Source organism: Camellia sinensis, chromosome 14 (genome assembly GCF_055761805.1).
Source record: "Camellia sinensis isolate YWXY chromosome 14, ASM5576180v1, whole genome shotgun sequence".
Taxonomy (NCBI): Eukaryota; Viridiplantae; Streptophyta; class Magnoliopsida; order Ericales; family Theaceae; genus Camellia; species Camellia sinensis.
In genome coordinates this window covers 75,719,922-75,732,450 of record NC_138974.1, presented here as the reverse complement: position 1 = coordinate 75,732,450, position 12,529 = coordinate 75,719,922, and positions in this window count along the sequence as shown.

The window sequence follows — 12,529 nt, the reverse complement described above, 5'->3', positions numbered from 1 at the left end:
CCGTAGAGTGCATCTGTTGGGACGGGACGGCAATGAGTATCCCAGATTTCAGAGCTTGAATAGGCTCTTCGGCATGAGCTTCTGTTGAGGGTCGAACTACCCCAAAGTTGAAGTTTGTAATGTAGATTCAAATCGCATTTCTCTCAACTACAAGCCATCACCTTCTTGGGAAATCCCCCTCCAAATCCAAATCTGGGGACAACTAAAGAAGAAGACGGAGATAATTCAGGGATTTTTGGTGAAACCCATTTTTGGTTTTTTTTTTTTTTTTTTTTTTTTTTTTTGGGCAAAGGATAACCCAGTGAATTTTCCTTCAAGAATCCTGAGTAGGAGACGCATGGATCAACAAGGGTATTTTATAATTTGTATTTTTTTAACTATATTAAATTTCCATATATATATATATATATATCATATATTTAAAAATATGAGCTCATGTATACATGGATCTTGTATATTTGAATCACTGAGGAGGATCTGCGAAATTCATGAAGACGATCTCAAAATCTGAAGATCTTGCTGCCAACGATCTTGCCCTTGGTCAACAATATATGATATTGCCATCAACGATCAACACTCTCAATTAAATGAGAGATTACGTTTTAAATCTATACAAATCAGATTTAGAGAGTTTCATCGAGATTTGTGAGTGTTGATGGAGTTTTAGAGGTTTTGCTTCAATCCGGTGTATTGTTCGAGTTCAATCAGGTACGTTGATTTGTTGATTAGTTTTTTTTTTTTTGATTTATTTTTATTGTGTATGATCTGATTTTATTTGACAGAAGAGAGTAAAATTTTACTCTTGTATGTGCTCTGATTTTGTTTGATAGAAGAGAGTAAAATTTTACTCTGATATTATCTGTTAAGATTTTTGGTGAAACCCCTCCTTTTGGGCCTTATTTTAGGATAAAAGATAACTCAATAAATTTCTCTTTTCTTATTTTCATCTTCAAACCCATTCCTCATTATTCCTAATTTTTTTTTTTGAATTTCACAAATTTTTTACTTATCTACAATTTCTTGTTCCAGTCTTTATTTATTTATTTATTTTATGTTCTACAATTATAAGGTCTCTACTAGATTACTTACCACTTTAGTCTTAAAGCTTTTTTTTTTTTTTTTTTTTCCTTTTTACTATGCTCTTTATGTTTCAAGTTTTTTTAATTTACTCTTAAAACTAATATCGGTTCAAAATTAGACAGAAAATATTATTATAATTGTCACATAAAATAAATATATATATATTATCATATTAGGGTTTAAATTTATGTCAAAGATGTGAGTTATATATAATAAAGTATTTTTATATCATGTGATTATCAATGTGTCATTTTCTATCTAATTTTTAATAGAAATTAGCTTTATGAGCAAATTAGGAAAAACTTGATAGAAAGTAAAAAAGTGAGCAAACATAAAGGGGGCAAAGGGTAATTTACCCTTATGGTAGTTAAGCTTCATGTGTTGATAGTCCCATTTCTATCATGGAATCCAAGTCTTGATAGAAATTGATAAGTGAAGTTGTGACTGTTTCATTGGAGAAATTTGGAAAATCAGAACTGTCAATTGGAAAATTGGTAAGTTTCTTCTTTATTGTCTCTTGGCCTTAAAGAATTGTAAGGTCTCTACTCATCAAATTCACTGCCTAATACAAGTGTCTAGTGATAGGGTTTTTCTTCATTCTTGTTCCCATTGGAGTTCATGCAAAAGTGAAGGAATTTCTATTCACTCAAATCTTGCTCAAGCATATCATCAATTAAATGATTTCTCAAATCTCCATAACCTCATTTCACTAGTGACTGCATTTAATTATATAAGAGTGTCATGTGTCAAGTTGTACTGGTGACACACTGTATGAGATGTCAATCTTTGGCAAACCAAATAATAAAAATTAACTCTAAAATAAAAGTTTATTAATTCAAACTAAACACAAATCGATGGCTTACCCAACAAAGGCTCAAGAAAAAGAACGACTTATTTTTTTTTCTGGCTTATTTGCTTGTTGCTCAATCTGAAGCATTTCTACAAAGCTGTCAATGACCTACAAAAACAAAAATAAATTAAATATATGTTAATAAAATGAACTATTTTTAGTTATTGAAGTGAACACTAGTCATTGAAAATTGTATAGCCACTTACATTATTTGCAGTATCACCATCTCTCAGAATTGCATCCACATCATGCAATGTAACATATACTTTATTTCCTATGCTGGACCATATGATTGCACTAGTCATAAAGTAAAAAAAAATGTTGATTAACATGTTGCAGTTTGCTAACAGTAAAAATCTGTTGTTTGATAAAATTAAAATGGTCTTACTCTGTGGTTTTCAAATTGTAAATCTTGCTTGGTAGACACTTATCATTCTCATCAAACAATTTGCATATTGCAACCTTATCTGGATACAAAACCCTTTCAACTGGTTTCGGTTGGCTTAGAGGCAAATTGTCAACACAAATCACTTCTTTTGATATCACTTCAATTACTTATTTCGTGGTCTTTTTTTCTCTACCTCTCTTCTCTCACATTCAAAATCAGACATCTTTTTTTTCTTCCTTGCCTTCATTTTGATTTTTTTGATAATGGATGTTTGCAATGGCTCTATGACTGCAGGTGTTTCTTTCAATGTAGGCTGAATCCCAATGTTTTGCTCTTGTTGTACTCCTTTAACATGTGGCATTTCTTTAGAAGCAAAAGCTTAGGTAGCTGCATGAACTGTATTTTCTTCAATCTGTCCAACCAACTCTTTATTTTCAGATTAGAGTACTTCAAACTGCTTTCTTAGTTTCTCTATTTCTTTCTCTGTGTTGCTCGTTTTTTCCATCATTTCTTTTGTTTTTGTCTCTTGATCCTCTTGTATTTTTTGCATTGTTTCCCTATTTTCTTTAGTTCTTCAACCAATGCCATATTCTCATTTTTCAGCCTCTTGTTTTCTTTTTGAACTCGTTCTAATCTCCCACGATCAATAAAGTCCTTCAAAGGTTAATCATCTTCTATAGCTTCAGCTACATGATCTCTATCTTTTTCAATCTCCAAATTTTCCTCTATGTCCATTGCATCTTCTTCCTCATGATTGCAAATGAGATTCATTTCTTCTCTGTAAATGGGGTTCAGTTGATTGTGATTCACCTGCATTTGAAAATTAGAAAAAGAAAATAAGTCAGCAATGAATCAAACTTTAACTAATAGAGTAAAATTTTACTCTGTTTGAAAGTAAAAGTTTACTCTGATTGTAAGTAAATTTTACTCTAATTTTAAGTAAAAATTTACTTTGTTCAAGAGTAACATTTTCTTATGTAATTATAATTTATGCAAAGTGAACCAATAAGGCTAAGATTGAAAAGATGATATCCCTTCAGGCTTTAGATTTTGCAATGGCCTCTTCATCAGCTTTTTCCTCAACTTTGATAAGTCCCATCGAAGGAGCCTTGGACACAAATTTTTGCTTTTAGGTTGAATGAGGGTAGTGTGCTCGCATAAGCAATTCTGTAAATAAAAAATCGAAATTAGTTAATTCTCTAAAGATGGATTGCGTAATATTTCAAGTTGTTCAATTTACATACCAAAAGAAGAAGTACACATCTAGTTATATTTTCAGGACTTTCTAATGAAGACTGGATTGAAGTAGTCAATATGAATGCAACTGCAGTTGGCCATACATATGAATTCATCATTTCCAAATCTTCTACAAGGGCGACAAAAGCCCATCCAACTGTTAGACCGGTTGTTGGGAATAACAAAGTGGCCACAATGAATAAACACATTATTCGTGCAACATCCTCAACATCAACTATCGTTGTGCCTTCCAATGCATCTCCTAATGCCTCTGGCAAAATCTTTACGGATATTCTTGACATATTATGAAACCTTCTCCGAACAAAAGGTATTTCTTGTTTCTTCCCATATGAGATATTGTCACGACCCAAACCCGCCTCTATATGTTTAGTGTTGTAACCGGCCAGTAATCCTGGGATTACCTAAGGCCTCTGAACAAATTAAGCAAAAGTAAAGGGGCTAGTGGAAGCAAATAACAAAATATGATGTCCATAGAGCTGCGTATATGTACATGGGATAGAAAACTTTAAACTTTAATACAATTACGTGATGTTATAATCACATTAGCCTTACGTTACCACATAACAAATAGACCAAAAGTCAAGTTCAAACTTGAGCAAAAAAGAAAACCAAAAGTCATAACAAAGTTCACAAAACTTGACCACATCATAGTTCGGGAACCTCCTCGGGAGGCACTATGGTTAGCTGACCAAAACAACTCCCTAGGCAGCAACTTAGGCCTGGCTATGTGTCTGCTCACCTACATACATAAATAATACAATGAGTTGGAGCCCAGTGAATAATAATAGAGTAAAGATTTTAATGAATGATGTCCATAACAAATTTAAAAATCAGAATTTAGATTCAGAAATAGAGTCATATTCATGTTCATACTCGTGTTCAGAGTTCACATATCCATATGATCATACGTGGTACATCCATTAGCGCTAACAAATCCAATAACTCCTATTTGGGACGGTCATAAAGGCATTCTGATGACTCATGTGCACAAAGATGTTTCCGATAACCCATAAAGAGACAACCATAAAGGCATTCTGATGACCCATATAGGGACGCATGCCATATGATGCTAAGGATGCCACGAATACATTTCAGAAACTTGGACAATCATTCATTCATACAAAACATAGCATTTTAGAAAACTGATCATTTCATATCATAATGTTCAAAAAATATTTACCATTGAACATAGCTTTACAACATTATTATTCACAAATGGCTCCAATAGCAAAACAGGTAAAGCAAACGAATCAGATAGTCTATGGCATGTAACCTACACAAACACATAATGGATACACATTGAAACACACGCTCGGAAAATACTTGTTTATTTTCTATCTTGGTGTGTTTCTAATCCTTATCCTTATTATTGTGTCTTAATTTAGGCTTACGAATGTCTAAGATGCAATAAGGATGCCAAACTATGAGTTGAAACATTTAGTCAAATTTTCAAAAACAAGGCAGCCCGCTCGAGCGCAATTTCGGTCGCTCGAGCTGTCTGCAAAATTCTGTAAAACTTCTGGGAGCTCTCATTTTACGCTTGAGCTCAACTTACTACACTCAAACGGAGGATCAAAAATAAGGGTGGTCACTCGAGCGCAGGTTTTGCTACTCGAGCCAACCCCCAAAACTCTGCAAAAGTACTGGGAGCTCGCATTCTTTGCTTAAGCGAAGGGTGCAAATTCAGGAATTTTCAGATTGCTAATTCAAGTTCAAAATCTAGTTTCAAAGCATCAAAACACCTCCTTTCGGGCCAAAACTTAAGAAAACACTTGTAAACTTGTAAAACATTTTGAGTTAAAGGTCATTTCACAAAATCAAGGCCCCAAAGTAAGCGAATTGTTCAAAATGAAACTCGAAACTTTGAAAACATAACATGTATGTAATAAATTGAATTCAAAGCCTCCAAACCATGATCAAATAAAGTAAAATGATGGAAAACATGATGAGTTCCAAAACTAAGTTAGAATTGTTACATGCATGTGAGAATTCTTGAAAATTAAGCTCAAAATGTAATAACATATGCATGTATGCATGGTATGACTTAAATTCCTTCATTTCTAGCTCAATTCTCATACTTGATCACAAAGTCTCCTTAGATTCTCTTCATTAATGACTTAGATACAAAGATTAGGAGTCAAATACTCACCTAATTGAGTTCTCATCAACAAATTCTTGAGCTCCTACAAGCAAAACCTTTAATTCTCTACAATTCCAAGCTTCAGTTCAACTTTCCTAAGCTTCTCTCCCTCTCTCTCTCTCTCACGTTTATGAGTTCAAGAAGGGGATGAAATGCTAGTGTCTTCCATCTTCTAAAGTCACTTGTGCCTTATATAGGCTTAATTAGGTTGCCTTAATTAATTTGCGTTAAGGTTGGTAAATTAGGATTATTTTATTATTTTATTCTAATTAATGGGGTCCGAATCGAATCCCAATTAAACCTACCATAATGTTCTAAAAATTCCAAATAACACATAACCAAGTCAATTTCGTGATCAAATGTCGATAAGGCCTTCAATTGGCGTACCGAAAAAAAAAAAACAGACAAATATTCTTACGTCAGACAGATACAAACACAATTAGCACAATTCACATGCAATTAACTCAGAATTTCCTCTTAATTACTTATTAGGCATTCTTAATCAAAGATTATAAGCTAATTACAGGTCAGGGTTGTTACAGACATCTACTTTTTTTGTTCACAATTTTATCCCAAAAATCAAAGTAACATCACTATCCCCGTATGTCACATGTTTTCCCCCCAAGCTTGAATCACTTTGTTTGAAAATCATAAGACTTGATCACAACCATGACATTATCGTCAACTTTCTTGAACCTTTTCAACACCACATTTTTCTTCTTCTAAAAGGATTTGAATAGCATCCCAAAAGGTGTTCTTTCAAGGGCAGTAATGTGTCTTTCAGTGAACTTTGTGTCTCGCATTAGGTTTATCAATGAAACAACATTTGACCTATATTGTTTCACATAGTTCTCCTTCTCCTGTACTCCACATACAATATTCGACTTTGAAGGTTTTCTTGTTGAAGGCATTGGATTGCTTTCATGAGAGCCGTCATCCTCACTAGGGGATCCATTTCTCAGTCTCATTGATGGAAGCACAAAATCATTATCACATGCATTATCCACATTGCTCATGGATTTTTTTACAACTTTTGCTGCGTTTTTCAGGAAGTTTCTTCTTTTGTACAGCTCTAGATGGAACTTCAAAATCATCATCATCACCATCTCTACATTTGCTTATAGTAAAAACCATTTTAGAACACTAAAAAGTTTTCCTGTATCAATAGTGTAACATTTTACTTTAAACAACAAAGTAACAAAACAATAAGCACTAAAGAAAACGAAGAATAATGCAACAAAAAACAAAAACAAAAAAGTGCACAAAGGTGAAGAATAAAAAAGCACAAACATTGTAATGAAACAATAAAGTTTTACTGTGAAAGTAAAATTTTACTCCGAACAATATACCCTAGGAAATAAACAAAAAAAACCTACAAAAATTCTACAACCAATAATATTGACAAAGCTACATCGCCATATTCAAGAAATGATGGTGAAGAAACAAAGGTAGTTCTAGCGATGTATAGAAATTACATATAAAGATCATAAAAACATATATTGACAATATCAGACTGAAAATTTGCTGCAAAGATCAAGAACATTGACCTAAATTCAGGAAAATTCCAAGAAAATCTTGTCTCATTGTGACTATACGCAACACAGTTCTGAAATTAAACATGTACAATTCACATTCAAACCAAAATCGATAAATGACGAAACTACAATCACATTCACATACATAAATTGATATAATATATACACATATATTCATATACAAATTGATATACGCATTTATAAAATAAGCAAAGGTTAGAGAACACACATAGTAAGAAATCAAGAGGCATTGATGAAAGCATAAAAATGCATAAACATTGTAATGAAACAGTAAAGTTTTGAAATAAAATTTTATTTTGTCTATAAGTAAAACTTTACTCTAATTCAAACTAAAATTTTACTCTGAACAATATACATTAGAAGATAGACACACAAAAAAACATATATTGAACAATATACACTACAATCACGTTCACATACATAAATAGATACATATATACACACATATATTCATATACAAATTGATATACACATTTATATAATAAGCAAAGGCTAGAGAACACATGCAACAAGAAATCAAGAAGCATTAATAAAAGTATAAAAATGCATAAACATTGTAATGAAACAGTAAAGTTTTAAAGTAAAATTTTACTCTATCTAGAAGTAAAACTTTACTCTCATTGAAAGTAAAATTTTACTTTGAACAATATACACTAGAAAATAAACACAAAAAAAAAAAAAAAAAAACATATATTGAACAACATATACTACAATCACATTCACATACATAAATAGATACATATATTCATATTCAAATTGATATACACATTTATAAAATAAGCAAAGGCTAGAGAACACATACAATAAGATATCAAGAGGCATTGATGAAACCTCCTCAATGTCATTGGCACCGTCACTCACGGCGATGGTGGAATGAGGGTTTCGAATGCTCACAGCAGTGGTGGAAGGAGGGTTTCGAATGCTACTGCGGTGGTGAAATGAGGGTTTCGAATGCTCACGGTGGTGATGAAATGAGGATTTTGAATGCTACAACGGTAATGAAATGAGGGTTTCGGAATGACGATTTTTAGAGCAATGAGTTCAAGCGATGAAATAGAGTGACGGAGACAAACAGTTCCATCATTTGATATTTGCCCATTTATATGGAAAGGTATTTCAGTCTTTTCACTATTTTTTTTAATTTGAGGGACTTTTGGAACCATTATTTTATTCCATGGGCTTCACACAAATATCCCATTCAAAAAGTCAAAAAAATAATAAGTTGGCTTTTAACCTAGTTGCTAAAAGAGGCTTAAATGTAATAGGATCCCCTCCAGTGGTGTTGTTGGGGACCGTGGGTCTATCACAAGACTATTTCAATGTCTAAATCGTTCAATTTTTCACACTTCGCATATTTCATTTATATAAAATTAGGTCGAACTGATAATCATAGCTTGTTCAATTTATTAGGTTTTTCACCAAAAAAAAAAGGTAGACGATATTTTTTTAGTAACAAACGCAATAAATTGAATAAGTTATAGTTATCAGATTGACTTAATTTTTTGTGTGGACAAAATACATAAAGTGCCTAACAAAATAAAAATTTTGAATTGTCAAAATTAGGCCAAATTTTAGACTAAAGGGAATTTGTCTCCAATGTAATATACAAAGATGTTTATCATGGTTCACTTCCATCAATGGATTGGAGGGTCTAGTTTAATTTATTATGGACTTTTCTTGGCAAACAAATCCTTTGTTTCCCCCCCAAATTGTTGGATGAAGGTGGGTGTGGCCTATCTATCCTTGACAGCGTGAGAATAGAAGTATTTTTCAATTCAATTCAAGTATGCTTGAATTATGGGATTTTTGGTGAAAAACCCCTCCCATTGGGCCTTTTTTGTGTGAAGCCCACAGAATAAAATAATGGTTCCAAAAGTTTCTCAAATAAAAAAAATATGGTAAAAAGATTGAAATACCCTTCCATATAAATGGGCAAATATCAAACGATGGAACCGTTTGTCTCCCCCACTCTATTTTCTCGCTTGAACTCGTTGCTTTGAAAACCATCATTCCGAAACACTAACATCCGAAAACCTCCTTCCACTACCGTCGTAGCATCCAAAATCCTTATTTCATTACCGCCGTAAGCATTCGAAACCCTCCTTCCACCACCGTAGTAGCATCCGAAACCCTCCTTCCACCATTGCCATGAGCATTCAAAACCCTCCTTCCACCATCGCCGTGAGCGACGGTGCCAACGACATTGAGGAGCTTTCATCGATGTCACTTGATTTCTTGTTGTATGTATTCTCTAGCCTTTACTTATTATATATATGTGTATATCAATTTGTATAAGAATATATGTGTGCATATATGTATCTATTTATGTATGCGAATGTGATTGTAATGTATATTGTTCAATATATGTTTTTGTGTGTGTTTATTTTCTACTGTATTTCAAAGTAAAATTTTACTTTCAATGAGAGTAAATTTTTACTTTTCGACAGAGTAAAATTTTACTTTAAAACTTTACTGTTTCATTACAATGTTTGTGCATTTTAATACTTTCATCAATGCCTTTTAATTTCTTGCTGTATGTGTTCTCTAGCCTTTGCTTATTATATAAATGTGTATATCAATTTGTATATGAATATATGTGTATATATGTATCTATTTATGTATCTGAATGTAATTTTAGTGTATATTGTTCAATATATATATATTTTTTGTGTTTTTATTTTCTAGTGTATATTGTACGAAGTAAAATTTTAGTTTAAATGACAGTAAAGTTTTATTTATAGACATAGTAAAATTTTATTTTTAAAACTTTACTGTTTCATTACAATGTCTGTGCATTTTTATACTTTTATCAATGCCTCTTGGTTTCTTACTCTATGTGTTCTCTAGCTTTTGATTATAATATAAATGTGTATATCAATTTGTATATGAATATATGTGTATATATCATATATATTTATGTATGTGAATGTGATTGCAGTTTCGTCATTTATCTGATTTCGGTTTGAATGTGAATTGTATATGTTTAATTTCATAATTGTGTTGCGTATGGTCACAATTGAGACAATCTTGGAATTTTCTTGAATTTAGGTCAATGTACTTGATCTTTGCAGCAAATTTTCAATCTGATATTGTCAATATATGTTTTTGTGGTCTTTATATGTAATTTCTATACATCGCTAGAACTATCTCTGTTTCTTCACCATCATTTCTTGAATATGGCAATGTAGCTTTGCCAATATTATTGGTTATAGAATTTTTGTAGGTGTTTTTTGTTTATTTCCTAGGATATATTGTTCGGAGTAAAATTTTACTTCTAATCAGAGTAAAATTTTACTTTCAATGAAAGTAACATTTTGAAAGTAAAATTTCACTTTCACAGTAAAACTTTACTGTTTCATTATAATGTTTGTGTATTTTTATTCTTCACCTTCGTGCACTAATTGTTTTTTTTTTTTTTTTTTTTTGCATTATTCTTCATTTTTTTAGTATTTATTGTTTTTGTTACTTTGTTGTTTGAAGTAAAATGTTACACTGTTAATACAGGGAAACGTTTTAGTGTTTTAAAATGGTTTTTACTAGAAGCAAATGTAGAGATGGTGATGATGATGATTTTGAAGTTCCATCTACGGTTGTATAAAGAAGAAACTTCCTGAAAAACGGAGCAAGAGTTGTAAAAAAATCCATGAGCAATGTGGATAATGCATGTGATGATGATTTTGTGCTTCCATCAACAAGACTGAGAAATGGATCCCTTAGCGAGGATGAAGGCTCTCATGAAAGCAATCCAATGCCTTCAACAAGAAAACCTTCAAAGTCGAATATTGTATGTGGAGTACGGGAGAAAGAGAACTATGTGAAACAATATAGGTCAAATGTTGTTTCATTGATAAATCTAATGCGAGACACAAAGTTCATTGAAAGGCACATTACTGCCTTTGAAAGAACACCTTTTGGGATGTTATTCAAATCTTTTTGGAAGAAAAAAAATGTGGTGTTGAAAAGGTTCAAGAAAGTTGACGATAATGTCATGGTTGTGATCAAGTCTTATGATTTTCATACAAAGGGATTCAAGCTTGGGGGGAAAATGTGTGACATACGATACAGTGATGTTACTTTGATTTTTGGGATAAAATCGGGAACAAAAAAAGTAGATGTCTCATATGGGAAGCAACACGAAACACCTTTTGTTTGGAGAAGGTTTCATAATATGCCAATAATATCCGTAAAGATTTTGCGCGAGGCATTAGTAGATGCATTAAAAGGTACAACGACAGTTGATGTTAAGGATGTTGCACGAATAATGTGTTTATTTCTTGTGACAACTTTGTTATTCCCAACAAGTCTAACAATTGGATGGGCTTTTGTCGCCCTTGTAAAAGATTTGAAAATGATGAATTCATATGCATGGTCAATTGCAGTTGCATCCACATTGACTGTTTCAATCCAGTCTTCATTAGGAAGTCCTAAAAATGTAACTGGATTTGTACTTCTTTTGGTAAGTAAATTGAACTACTTGAAATATTACGCAATCCATCTTTAGAGAATTAACTAATTTTGGTTTTTTATTTTACAATATGTGAGCACACTACTCTCATTCAACCTAAAGGAAAAAATTTGTGTCCAAGGCTCCTTCGATGGGACTTATCAAAGTTGAGAAAAAAGATGATGAAGAGGTCATTGTGAAATCTAAAGCCTGAAGAGGTATCATCGTTTCAATCTTAGCCTTATTGGTTCACTTTGCGTAAAATTATAGTTACATAATAAAACGTTACTCTTGAACAGAGTAAAATTTTACTTAAAATCGGAGTAAAAGTTTACTTACAATCAGAGTAAACTTTTAAAGTTTGATTCATTGCAGACTTATTTTCTTTTTCTAATTTTCAAATGTAGGTGAATCACAATCAATTGAATCCCATTTCCAGAGAAGAAATGAATCTCATTCGCAATCATAAGGAAGAAGATACAATGGGCATAGAGGAAAATTTGGAGATTGAAGAAGATGAAGATCATGTAGCTGAAGCCATAGGAGATGATCAACCTTTGAAGGACTACATTGATCTTGGGAGATTAGAATGACTTCAAAAAGAAAACAAGAGGTTGAAAAGTGAGAATATGGCATTGGTTGAAGAACTAAAGAAAATGAGGCAAACAATGCAAAAAAATACAAGAGGATCATGAGGCGAAGACAAAAGAAATGACGGAAACGATAAGCAACACAGAGAAAGAAATGGAGAAACTAAGAAAGAAGTTTGAAGTACCCAAATTTGAAAATAAAGAGTTAGTTGGACAGATTGAAG